Source organism: Pseudonaja textilis, chromosome 7 (genome assembly GCF_049901715.1).
Source record: "Pseudonaja textilis isolate UNSWEBS1 chromosome 7, rPseTex1.2, whole genome shotgun sequence".
NCBI classification, from domain to species: domain Eukaryota; kingdom Metazoa; phylum Chordata; class Lepidosauria; order Squamata; family Elapidae; genus Pseudonaja; species Pseudonaja textilis.
Genome location: NC_141996.1, coordinates 61,307,341 through 61,319,060, shown reverse-complemented (window position 1 = coordinate 61,319,060; position 11,720 = coordinate 61,307,341). Strand labels below are relative to the sequence as shown.

Genomic DNA, 11,720 nt, shown 5'->3' with positions numbered 1-11,720 from the left:
GGTTGAGGCCATGCCTGAGGGTGAGGGTGAAGCTCAGGCTGAGGCTACTGAAGCACAGGTTATTCTTTTTTCTCTTGCTAGTTTTATTCAAAACTTTTCTCATTCAATTTTATTCCTCTACATTTTGTACAAGAAAGGAGTCTTTGAATATTTATAAATGTGACCTGCAGCAAGATGGCTGCTGCAGAATTCAGCCTGTCCTCTTCCATTTTTTTCTCCCTACTAGTTTGCCCTCCTTCTCCCCCACCCCCACCCCCTGCCCCCCAGCATTCCTATATTCATGCACCAGAAGCTGATTTTGGTGGTTCAGCTCCATTTTCTTCTAAATAAATATTTTCCAAATGTTAGATTTCCACTAAACCTGCTGATACCTGGCTGTTCTGCAGGGATGGTGTTATGAAAGCCAAATCTGGCTCTAAGTTCTGCCTCAGTTTACCTTTCTAATAAGCAACTGAGTTGTTAGATCATTTAAAAGCAGTTTATTAGGGTACCCTGATAAAGTCTCTCTATGAAAAAGGAAAAGAGAACCCTGAGCCTCATGTTTCCCCTTCTTTTTATAGTTAACACCAACAAAGAAAATGCAAGAGGAAAGTTGATTGGACTAAATAAAAGTAACCTCCCCTTTGCAGAGGAAATCAGTTACATGTAGTCAAACATGTTACCTATTTGTATCCCATAATAGCACACATGTTCTTTAAAATGAGGTCTGAAGGGGCATAATTGTAAGGAAAAAGATTGTTTAGAATTCACAAAAGAGATAAGCCAGACCCCAAGTTGTACTTATCTGGAACTAGTCTCCAGCTTGTTTATCAGTTTAGGAATGTTAAAAGCTAATAAATCTGAACATAATTTTAAAAGAGATAAAATAAATCAAATTAAAATGCAAGGTAACTATGTTAGTTAACAAATAACAAAACCCATGTTATTTGCCCCTCAATTACTTGACTGCATAAGCTATTATAGAGGTAGTCTTCAACTTGCAACGACAATTGGGACCAGAATTTTTGTTGCTAAGGAAAGCTGTTGTTAAGTGAGTGACATCCAATTTTACAATTTTTTCTGCCATGGTTATTAAGTGAATCACTGTGGTTGTTAAGTGAATCTGGCTTTTCCCATTGATTTTGCTTGTTGGAAGCAGGTGAGAAGGTCACAAATGATGATCACATGATCCATTGATGCTGCAACCTTTGTAAATGCATGCCAGTTTCCAAGTATCCAATTTTGATCACATGATCATTAAGATGCTGCAATAGTCATCAGTCAGGACCAGTTTTAAGTCACTTTCTTCAGTGCTGTTTTAACTTCAAACAATTGTAAGTTGAGGATTACCTGGACTAAGAGCCCAATCAGAGCTAATACATCTTCTTTTTGCCCAGTTTTCATTTCAACCAAGCACAGTTGGACAGCTTTTTTGGATTCACCAGAATGCATGAGAATTTGAGGCAGCTCTAAGTTTTTTTGTGCAACAAATTCACATTTTTGTGACCCTTGGAATCCTCTTTGAATATATTTGCTGAAAGCTGGAAGTACAATGTCCTGCTATTTTGAAGTTTAAACCCTAAAACAGATATACAATTGTTAAAAAGAAATCTGCTTCACCCACAGTTGTGATGGAGTCTCCTTCAGGATTCTCCAAAAAATCAAATGTAGCCTTGGACTCTGCTCTTTGTGACTGCAATGCATGCAGTTGGGAGATACAATATGAAACTGTACCTTATCATACACAGTCTCATTCCTTACATAATTCCAAGCCTCATTTGTCCAAGCAGATGATTGATAAGGGCTGATGAGTAATCATCCTTCTGGAGGAATAAAAATAAGCTCTTTTATCTGTAGTTCCAAGCTGAAATTGATTGCAATGCAAGGAACATGTTGCAACAAAAACAACAGTGTTCCCAGCATTACAGCAAGCATAACATTTTTTAAAGTTACACACCCTCTGTTTCTTATTCCTTATGTTTAAATTCATTTCCAGTTTAACTCAAATGAAGCATTACATGACAGCAAGATTGTTGTCAAGAATTGGCTTGGCAGAGTTACACTGCAAATATCCTGTTGCTGTTCCTCTTGCCTCTTCTATCTGCTAGTCCCCTATCAACCCAACCTCTTTAAACCCTTATAGAAAGTAAGCATCAAAAGATCTGTGGCCCTTGATCTTCTTCCCCAGGAATGGTAATGGGGAAGCTTAGAAGCAGAACAAAATGAGAAGGCTAAGTTTTACAATATTTGGCACAGTATTAACCAAAACTCTGCCTAGTTCTCCACTCCTCTACTCATTGCAGAATACCTTATGGCACCAGACTTGAAATTCTAGACCTAGAAAACCTCGAACTACGCCACCTTCGGTCCGATCTAAGTATAGTACATAAAATTATATATTGCAATGTCCTACCTGCCAGCTTCAACCATAACAATACAAGAGCACACAATAGATACAAACTCAAGGTAAACCGCACACACTTGATTGCAGGAAATATGACTTTCACCGAGTGCTGAATTCTGTAGCTAGCAACAAATCCTATGCTACGCAATTGGAGAGTCAATAAATAACAGACAATGTTGATGGTTTTCACTGCGCTAATAAGAATAATATGTATCTCCACGGTAGCGTTGTTGTCATTTTTTGGTTTTCTTTTTAGATCTCTTTTTAAAAATAGTCTTCCATGGTCTGTTTCAGGGACAAGATGAAGAACAGCCAGCAACAGAAGTACAGTAACAAATTTGAATGCCTTATTTCATATGCATTTTTCCACTGTGTCCGTTGCTTTTAAATATATTTAAAATGTACCATGACAGCTATTTTTCTTCCAAATTAACTTTGGGAATATAACTGTTAGGACTGAAATCTAACAAGCAACATTTGCATTCAAATCTCATCATCCTTCACCACAAATAATTCATTCTCCAATCCTGTCCTAATGAAATTAAATAATTTCCCCAATCCTGTTCTAATGAAATTATTTGCTCTTAAAACTATGAACTAACCTTAATAATCATTTGAACTTAGGCATGTGCACAAATACAACGGCCTCTTCTGGCCAGTGTTAAGGTTCGGAGAGTAGTGAATATTTGTGGTTGATTAGGGAACCAATGCTAAGCTGCAGTTACCATTTCAATTGTAGTTGTATTTTATGCAATTATTTTACTTTTATACAACTAATTTATTTATTTATTAAACAAATTTATATAGCCACCCGACTCATATCTATGTAGATAATCTATGTAGATTACTTGCTCTGATGTGTTCTAGAAACCATTCTCCCAACATAGTAAGTATAACTGTATGCTGATGAGATTTCTTATGATTGCCTAGTTAAATAGTAAGGCATGAAAGTCAAAGGATTTATTCTAAACAACTCTTTATAAAGTGTATGCATGAATGTGTATAGACTAATGTAGAAAGTTAAGTTGGTTGACTTTTTGGACTAAGAAAATAGCCTCTGTGTTTTCATTTAATCAGTAGGGTTGATTACATGTCTTTATGTGCTTATGTAAAGACACTTAACATTTTTGAGTTTACATTTTTATTGAACAAAATGAAATATCTGGCAATACATTATAATTGCATATGGTATATGCTATGTTCAAATGAAGGAATTCTTTCTTACTCACAATTTATGTCAGTATTAAAGGCCACTTTAATAGTGGCATGTCAAGAGTACTGGACCTGATTACTTTTAAATCAATATGAACTTTGCTTTGTAGCATAAGCCTCTGTTTTTGTTCCATGAGAAAATATGCACATTTAACACAACAGAAGTTTCTTTTAGCTCCATTGTTTGACTATTCTTCCATTATTTTATGTAACAAAAGGAAGTAGAAGCAACACAGGAAGAAGAGGAGGAAAAAATGGAAAAAGAAGAAGAGGAGGAGGAAGAAGAAGAAAAGGAAGAAGAGGAAGAAGAAGAGGAATCTTAATATATTTGTTTGCTACTTTTTCTTCAGAAGATGTTTCAGGTAAATATAGCAATAGCACTTAGACTTACATGCCACCCCATAGTGCTTTACAACATTCTCAGGGTGGTTTACAATGTAAGTATACTGTCCCCAACAATCTGGGTCCTCATTTTACTGACCTCAGAAGGATGGAAGGCTGAGTTAACCTTCAGCCCCATCAGGATTGAATTCCAGGTTGTGGACAGAGTTTGCCTGCAAAACTGCATTCTAACTATTGTGCCACAAGGGCTGAAATCATAAATATACTGATAGCAACTGATTTCTGTTTCTGTGATACCCTCATTACCTCAATTTTCTTAATTAAAAAAGCAAACAAAAATATCTTAAAATCTGAATAAGTTTCATAATTCTTGTTCTATTAAAATGATTTAAAGAAAAATCATTTCCAAATTAAAAAATGAGGGGTATTTCTTGGCATTTCATCATCTCATTGCCTTCCTATAGTTATTCCTGCAATGGCAAGGTCTACTTTTCATGTCTGCATTTATTGTGTCTTGCCATCTTTGCTTCAGTCTTCCACATGGGCACTATTTCTTGGCATTTGACATTATTAAGTTGTTATTAAGCCATACATAATGCTTACTTCACAAATGGTGCTGATTGATTTTGGCTTAATATGTATGAACCCACTTATTGTGATTTTTATACTGTGGGTTATAGTTTAGCTATATATGAAAACAGATCACAATTGTTTGTCAAATAATATTGAAGGTACTATTGACAAAAATGCTGTTGAAAAGGAAAACTGGGAGTTTGGAAAAAAATTCAATTTTGTTTGAGAAGGGCAACCTTTTTGAAACTTTGCATCTTTGTGGATTGCTAACAAGCTTAGGTAGAACACAAAAAGAAATAAGGACAAACCAAGTTAACAAATCATAGTTTAAAAAGTCAGAATTAAGAACATCAAACTATGGCTTCCAGTTGGAGCTTGGTTGCTAACAAAAACATATTTTGATGCTTAACCTGGAATCAGCTATTGAAAAGATCAAAGGAACAAATAGGCAAAATAATTCTAAATAATATTCTCTCTCTTTCCACATTGTTTTGTGTAACCTTTTGAATGTATTTTCACTATAGGAACTGACGATATCACTGCAGAGTGAAGACAACAATCCCTTTCCCTCCATATTATTGTTTTTCTATGCAACTCCAGATATCAGCACAGATATATTTTGAGACATTAAGCAGCTCCAAATGTGAACTTTCTACATAAACTTCCTTGCTGTGTTGTATATGTACAGTAGTTTCTGCCTTGGAATCCAGTGGGGCTTCAGATCTTGATGATCAACAAGCATTATGAGATTGGCTTTAGGATATGTGGTTTCTCTGAGCAAGGATTAGTTCAGACTCCCTATTGGTTTCCTGAAAGGTACGTACTAGAATGGCCAAGCCGTTCTCAACTGGAAAACCCCAAAGAAGCTCTCAATTTATATGCCAGAATTTACTGATCTCTAAAATAGCCATAGAATATACAGCAATTGTAATAAACCCATTTCATGCCAGTGGTGTGCTTGTGTTTGTACAAGCATTCATTTGTCAACGTCAGTCACAAAATTAGACAGCTAAAAATCATTATTATTTTTCTTCCCTTACAAAAAGCATTATATGGTAATCTCTACTTCCCTCTTCTATTTTTTTGCCAGTTTTACACTAACTTACATTTTATTATTATAATTTCACTTTTAATAGAGGCAGGCCTTTTCAAAAGATACTAATCACTGTATCAGTGAAAGTATATAAGCTGGAATATTAGATTTCCCTTCTGTTAATGACATATTATATAAGGTCAAAAATATCATAAGGTAATTGATGGAGAACAAAACTGTCTAACCCATTCTCTTGCAATCCTTTATAAGCTTTGCAGGAATCTATGAACATTAATGGAAAACCCATTGGTAAATAAGCTAGTAATATCACCATAAAGAAATTAATTGCAATCCCCCTCCCCCAGCATTATGTGATGACAATAAGGGCAGGCTTAGGAAGAGTAATCAAATAATTAATTTTTGCAATTTAGTGACTTTAGTCACATCAGATGAGGCACCAGGAGGATCAAAATAGAAAGTATGCTGGAGATCCATAGACTCTTGTTAATCTTAATAACAATTAGTATAGTGCTAATTGAGTTTTTCTCTTCTTGATGCACACATGTAGTTTTCTTGATGGTATTATGGAAATAATTTGCCACTGCTTTCTTCTGCGATGGTTTTTCAACTTTCCAATCTAGCCTATCTCCAAAATATTCTTATGTAGCTAGCTATTCAGGTGCTAGCTAGACGAACCCCACTTGCCTTCTAAGATCAGCCAAAGTCTTGCTCCAGCAGGATAATGGTCAAAAGTATTGGAATTAGACTAGGGAGACTCGTGTTCAAGTTCCTGATTAGCCCATCTCTCAGGCTAGGAATTTCTCACAAAGTTACTGTAAGGATGAATTAGGAGAGACTAGTTAAATCTTTAAGACTCATCACAAAAAGGCACTTGGGATGCTCCTTTGGGTGAAGGTTAATTGGAAATGAGAAAGAAAAGGGCTAGAAATATTATTTCCCCTTATTCATTCTATTTGTATTATGCGTTCGTAATTTGGGAGTGATGCGGGGGGGAAGGAAGTTGAAAATGAAACAGTAAAAAAAGAAAGAGGTAGCCCTCCTAAACCCATGTGCTGCATTACTTATCTTGATTTTGCTTACTGACTTGAGAATTAGTGAAAAGAAATAGAACAGCAACATGCTGTAACTATATAATACATGTAGTTTCTCTTTTAGCCGCTGGGAGTCATTGTAGTCATCAAGACATATCCAGAATGTATAACTTCCCTAGCAAAAGAATCTTATTAGGTTGACAGCAATCAGAACTACTACTGTTTACATCAGGGGCTGGATAAGCACAATTGTCCTAACATCTATACACTCTCTGTAATTAGCTCAATAAATAGTTGAAAAAAAAGTGAAGGAACATTGAAATTGCTGTAGGACTGCTTATATACATTAAGGGTGCAGGAACTGTGGTTGCCCCAATGTTGGTAAATTACAGTTGCCATTAGCCATGCTGGCTGGGGCTCTTGGAATCGTAGTTCATCAACATCTGGAGACCTAGAGGTTTCCACCTCTGCTAGAGACACAGTGTTAGGATTTTACTGTTAAACTTCAAATCCATCACCTACCCACCAACCAACTTCTAAACTAGTCTTTTTCTGGAAGAACGTGCATTAGCCTGTTTCTGAGTGAAGGCTTAATTAGCAACCCTATTACCTGTAATGATTGCACCTTATGTGATTTATTTATCCCCTCCCCTTTGTATCATGTAAAAGCTGCTAGAAATCTCAGTGTACTTAAAAAGAACTTTTCTATCCATCTGCCTCTGTTTTTGTTTATTTCATATGTCAAAGAAAGATTTGTGGGAGAAAAATATTAAGGGAACTTTTCTAATAGAAAGCATTAAATGTATTCACGCTTCAAGGAAATGTAAGACTGTAACCATTTGAAAACTATAATAAGCTAAAATAGTTTGTTATTTTGGTGCCCATGCCTTTTAAAACCTCTCCGGATTTTTTAAAATAGTAGAATGCCCTGGAGAATGTTGCTGGAATACACAAAAGAGCAAAGCAAATATAGTTAAGGAAACATTCTTCATCATCCTCATGTCTTCAAAGAGGGGAATGAAGTTCCTAAAATTTCCAGTTACAGAATTCTGGAATTCTAGTTCCAAGAGGTGAGGAGAGCACTAGATTGGGGGAAATTGTTTTAGAAATACAGGTGAAACTCGAAAAATTAGAATATTGTGCAAAAGTTCATTTATTTCAGTAATGCAACTCAAAAGGTGAACCTAATATATGAGATAGACTCATTACATGCAAAGCAAGAAAGTTCAAGCTGTGATGTGTCATAATTGAGATGATTATGGCTTACAGCTCATGAAAACCCCACATCCACAATCTCAGAAAATTAGAATATTGTGAAAAGGTTCAATAGTCTAGGCTCAAAGTGTCCCACTCTAATCAGCTAATTAAGCCATAACACCTGCAAAGGGTTCCCGAGCCTTTAAATGGTCTCTCAGTCTAGTTCAGCAGGAATCACAATCATGGGAAAGACTGCTGACCTGACAGTTGTGCAGAAAACCATCACTGACACCCTCCATAAGGAGGGAAAGCCTCAAAAGGTAATTGCAGAAGAAGTTGGATGTTCCCAAAGTGCTGTATCAAAGCACATTAATAGAAAGTTATGTGGAAGGGAAAAGCGCGGAAGAAAAAGCTGCACAAGTAGCAGGGATGACCGCAGCCTGGAGAGGATTGTCAGGAAAAGGCCATTCAAAAGTGTTGTGGACTTTCACAAGGAGTGGACTGAGGCTGGAGTCAGTGTATCAAGAGCCACGACACACAGGCGGATCCTGGACATGGGCTTCAAATGTCATATTCCTCTTGTCAAGCTGCTCTTGAACAACAAACAAGGTCAGAAGCGTCTTATCTGGGCTAAACAAAAACAGCCCTGGTCTGTTGCTCAGTGGTCCAAAGTCCTCTTTTCTGATGAGAGCAACTCTTGCATTTCATTTGGAAACCAAGGACCCAGAGTCTGGAGGAAGAATGGGGAGGCACACACTGCAAGATGCTTCAAATCCATTGTGAAGTTTCCAGTCTGTGTTGATTGGAGGAGCCATGTCATCTGCTGGTGTTGGTCCACTGCGCTTCATTAAGTCCAGGGTCAACGCAGCCATCTACCAGGAGATTTTGGAGCACTTCATGCTTCCTTCCACAGATGAGCTTTATGGGGATGCTGACTTCATTTTCCAGCAGGACTTGGCACCTGCCGACACTGCCCAAAGCACCAAAACCTGGTTCAATGACCATGGGATTACTGTGCTTGATTGGCCAGCAAACTCCCCTGACCTGAACCCCATAGAGAATCTTTGGGGTATTGCCAAGAGAAAGATGAGAGACATGAGACCGAACAATGCAGAAGAGCTAAAGGCTACTATTTAAGCCTCCTGGTCTTCCATAACACCTCAGCAGTGCCACAGGCTGATAGCTTCCATGCCACGCCGCATTGAGGCAGTAATTGCTGCAAAAGGGGCCCAAACCAAGTACTGAGTACATATGCATGCTTATAGTTTTCAGAGATCCGATATTGTTCTATGTATAATCCTTGTTTTATGGATCGCATGTAATAATCTAATTTTCTGAGATTGTGGATTTGGGGTTTTCATGAGCTGTAAGCCATAATCACCTCAATTATGACAAATCATGAACTATCTAGCTTTGTATGTAATGAATCTATCTCATATATTAATTTCACTTTTTAAGTTGCATTACTGAAATAAATGAATTTTTGCATGATATTCTAATTTTTTGAGTTTCACCTGTAGTTATCCCTATAATTGTAACTCTGCTTTTCACGTTTTTTGAAATCTAAATATACCAAGGATCCTTTATCCCCATATTCATCAATATTCTGTAACTTCAGGGAAATAAGTTTATCGTGACATAAATGATATGTCATATCATGATATAAATCAAAAAGAGCAAAATAACTTTGGTGTGAGATTACTGTTACCATGCTTGCTATTAGAATCATTAAAGTCATGTTGCTTCATGGACTGGCACTGGAGAATCAGAAATGCATAGCTTTCAAAGATATTACGTAATCTTGATACATGGACAGGCTCTAAAGAACTTCTTTGGCCAGGCCTTCTTAGAATCTCCTTGAATAGGAGCATTCATCAATGTGGTTTCAAAAATTCCATGTTGAAGTCACTATAGTTCCAATACAATAGTTCCTTGCTATTGTTTTGCCCCTTCTTTTGAAAATGATTCCATAAAGTTGTACATTTGGTATGTGCAGTATCTGGATGATGCAGTCTTTCTTTATTCATTTAAAGGCAGTGGTTGGTACAGAGGAATAGGAAGAGGTAAGTCACCGTCACAACACCAAATTCAGTAAAGAACTACTGCAATCACACAAGACAAATCTGAACCCCACAAGGTGCATTATTCTCCCAAATATTTAATATTTAGTATTTATTTAGCCCAAGATATTACTGAGATGATTGTTAGGGCTGACCTTAAGCAGAACCATTTTTTTTTCTTTTTCTCTCTAAGCAGTTGCAAAACTGAAATTGTTTTTTTTTAGAATGACCCTGAAGAAAGTCTGTTTGAAATTTTTGAGGACAATGCATTTTCTGCATCTATGGATGATTCTTCACCAAAAATTCAAGGAAGTTTAGCTTCAGTAGCTTAACAGTTTTGATTATTGCTGTCTGATCTAAATCGAACTGCATTAATTTTAACTTAAATCACTTGGATTACTTTTTTCCATTCTTGAGGTGGAAAAACACGGATACACCAATATTGGCAGTTTCATTTTCCAATTATTTTTCTATTACTGTATTTGTCACATGAAGTTCAGTATTTGTAGTTGTTACACTTTGAATTAACATGTTTGTTGTGTTAACTGTAGATACAGGTTTTTGGCATTTCTCTCACTCTCAAAGAAAAAAACCCTACCTCTGATAAACACAAAAGGAATTCTGGCAGTGATACAAGAAATTGCAAACAAAATTAAATAATTATGAAAGTAAATGGCCTGAATCATTAAAATTTCTGGAACTAAACATTACAGAAATGCTAAATAATCATAGCAAATAAAATATTAGAGTTTGGAACGAGGAAAAAAACTTCTAAAACCCATAATAGTTAATTTCAAATAGACAACTTTGATGAAGTATTCTAAGATAAGAGAGATTTAAAAATGTCATCTGAAGGATTTGACATATTTTTTCTAAAAACGTGTTTCTGATTTCTTCCCCAGAATTAAAAACTGGTCTCTATTTATGAAATGGGCTAAATCTAAGAACATTATTATGCAATTTATACAATTTCTAGTAATGTACACCAGACTGTTGTAAATCTGATAACTTGCTTAACAACAATTAAGCAGTTTAACATTTTCAGGATGGTAAATAAAGAGTTTTTTAAAATGTGGTAACTTGGATTCATGTAGCACACTAATTGATAAAATATTGCAGATTAATTTTTGCTCACTCTAGCATATTAGATGAAGCTGCCTACAATGAAGGGAAGCAAGAAAAGTCCTCCTGGATGTGTTTGAGGGATCATATAGTCCAGGGCTGCCAAATTTCCAGCCCATGGGCCGGATGTGTCATGCACTGGCCACGCCCGTGCCTGGTTTTGCAAAGGGGAAAACAGTCCCAATATGTGATGCTGCCATTACAACATGAGTTTGACACCCCTGATATAGTCCATCATTCTGTGTTAGGACAATGGCCAGCCAAGCAATACAAAAAACCTGCATGCAGATCATGAAGGAATAATCTGCTTCCGCCATTTTTCTCGAGCAATCAATGTTTAAAATTACTGTCTGTAATTCTGGGTGGTAAAATATAGCCCTCAAATCTGATAGCCATTCTAATCCATCTAAATTAGAGGCCATCACTAGACATAGTTTAACAAGTGTAAAGAAGAATTCCTTTTTACTGAATTATCCTCATTTAATATGACAGGAATAAGAGTTGGAAGAGACCTTCAATGTCTTCTAGTCCAAACCTTGCTCAAGCAGGAACCCTCTACCATTTCAGACAAATGGCTGTCTGATCTTTTCTTAAAAGCCTACAGTGTTGGAGCACCCAGAACATCTAGTAGCAAGTCATTCCACTGATTAATGGTTCTGTCAGGAAATTTATCCTTCTAGGTTGACTCTCCTTCAGGTGCTTTGGAGACTACGTTCACCCTCTTTGTGGCAGCGCCTCAGATACTG

General features: G+C 36.5%; 1 long non-coding RNA gene across 1 annotated transcript; it reads left to right on the top strand.

Moving 5' to 3' along the window:
• LOC148125366 (uncharacterized) lies at positions 1 to 7,304 on the top strand. The gene is made up of 4 exons (XR_015744385.1): positions 1 to 58; positions 2,678 to 2,707; positions 3,814 to 3,957; positions 5,035 to 7,304. It is a non-coding gene; the product is annotated as an uncharacterized LOC148125366 (long non-coding RNA).
• The last annotated feature ends 4,416 nt before the right edge of the window (positions 7,305 to 11,720 follow it).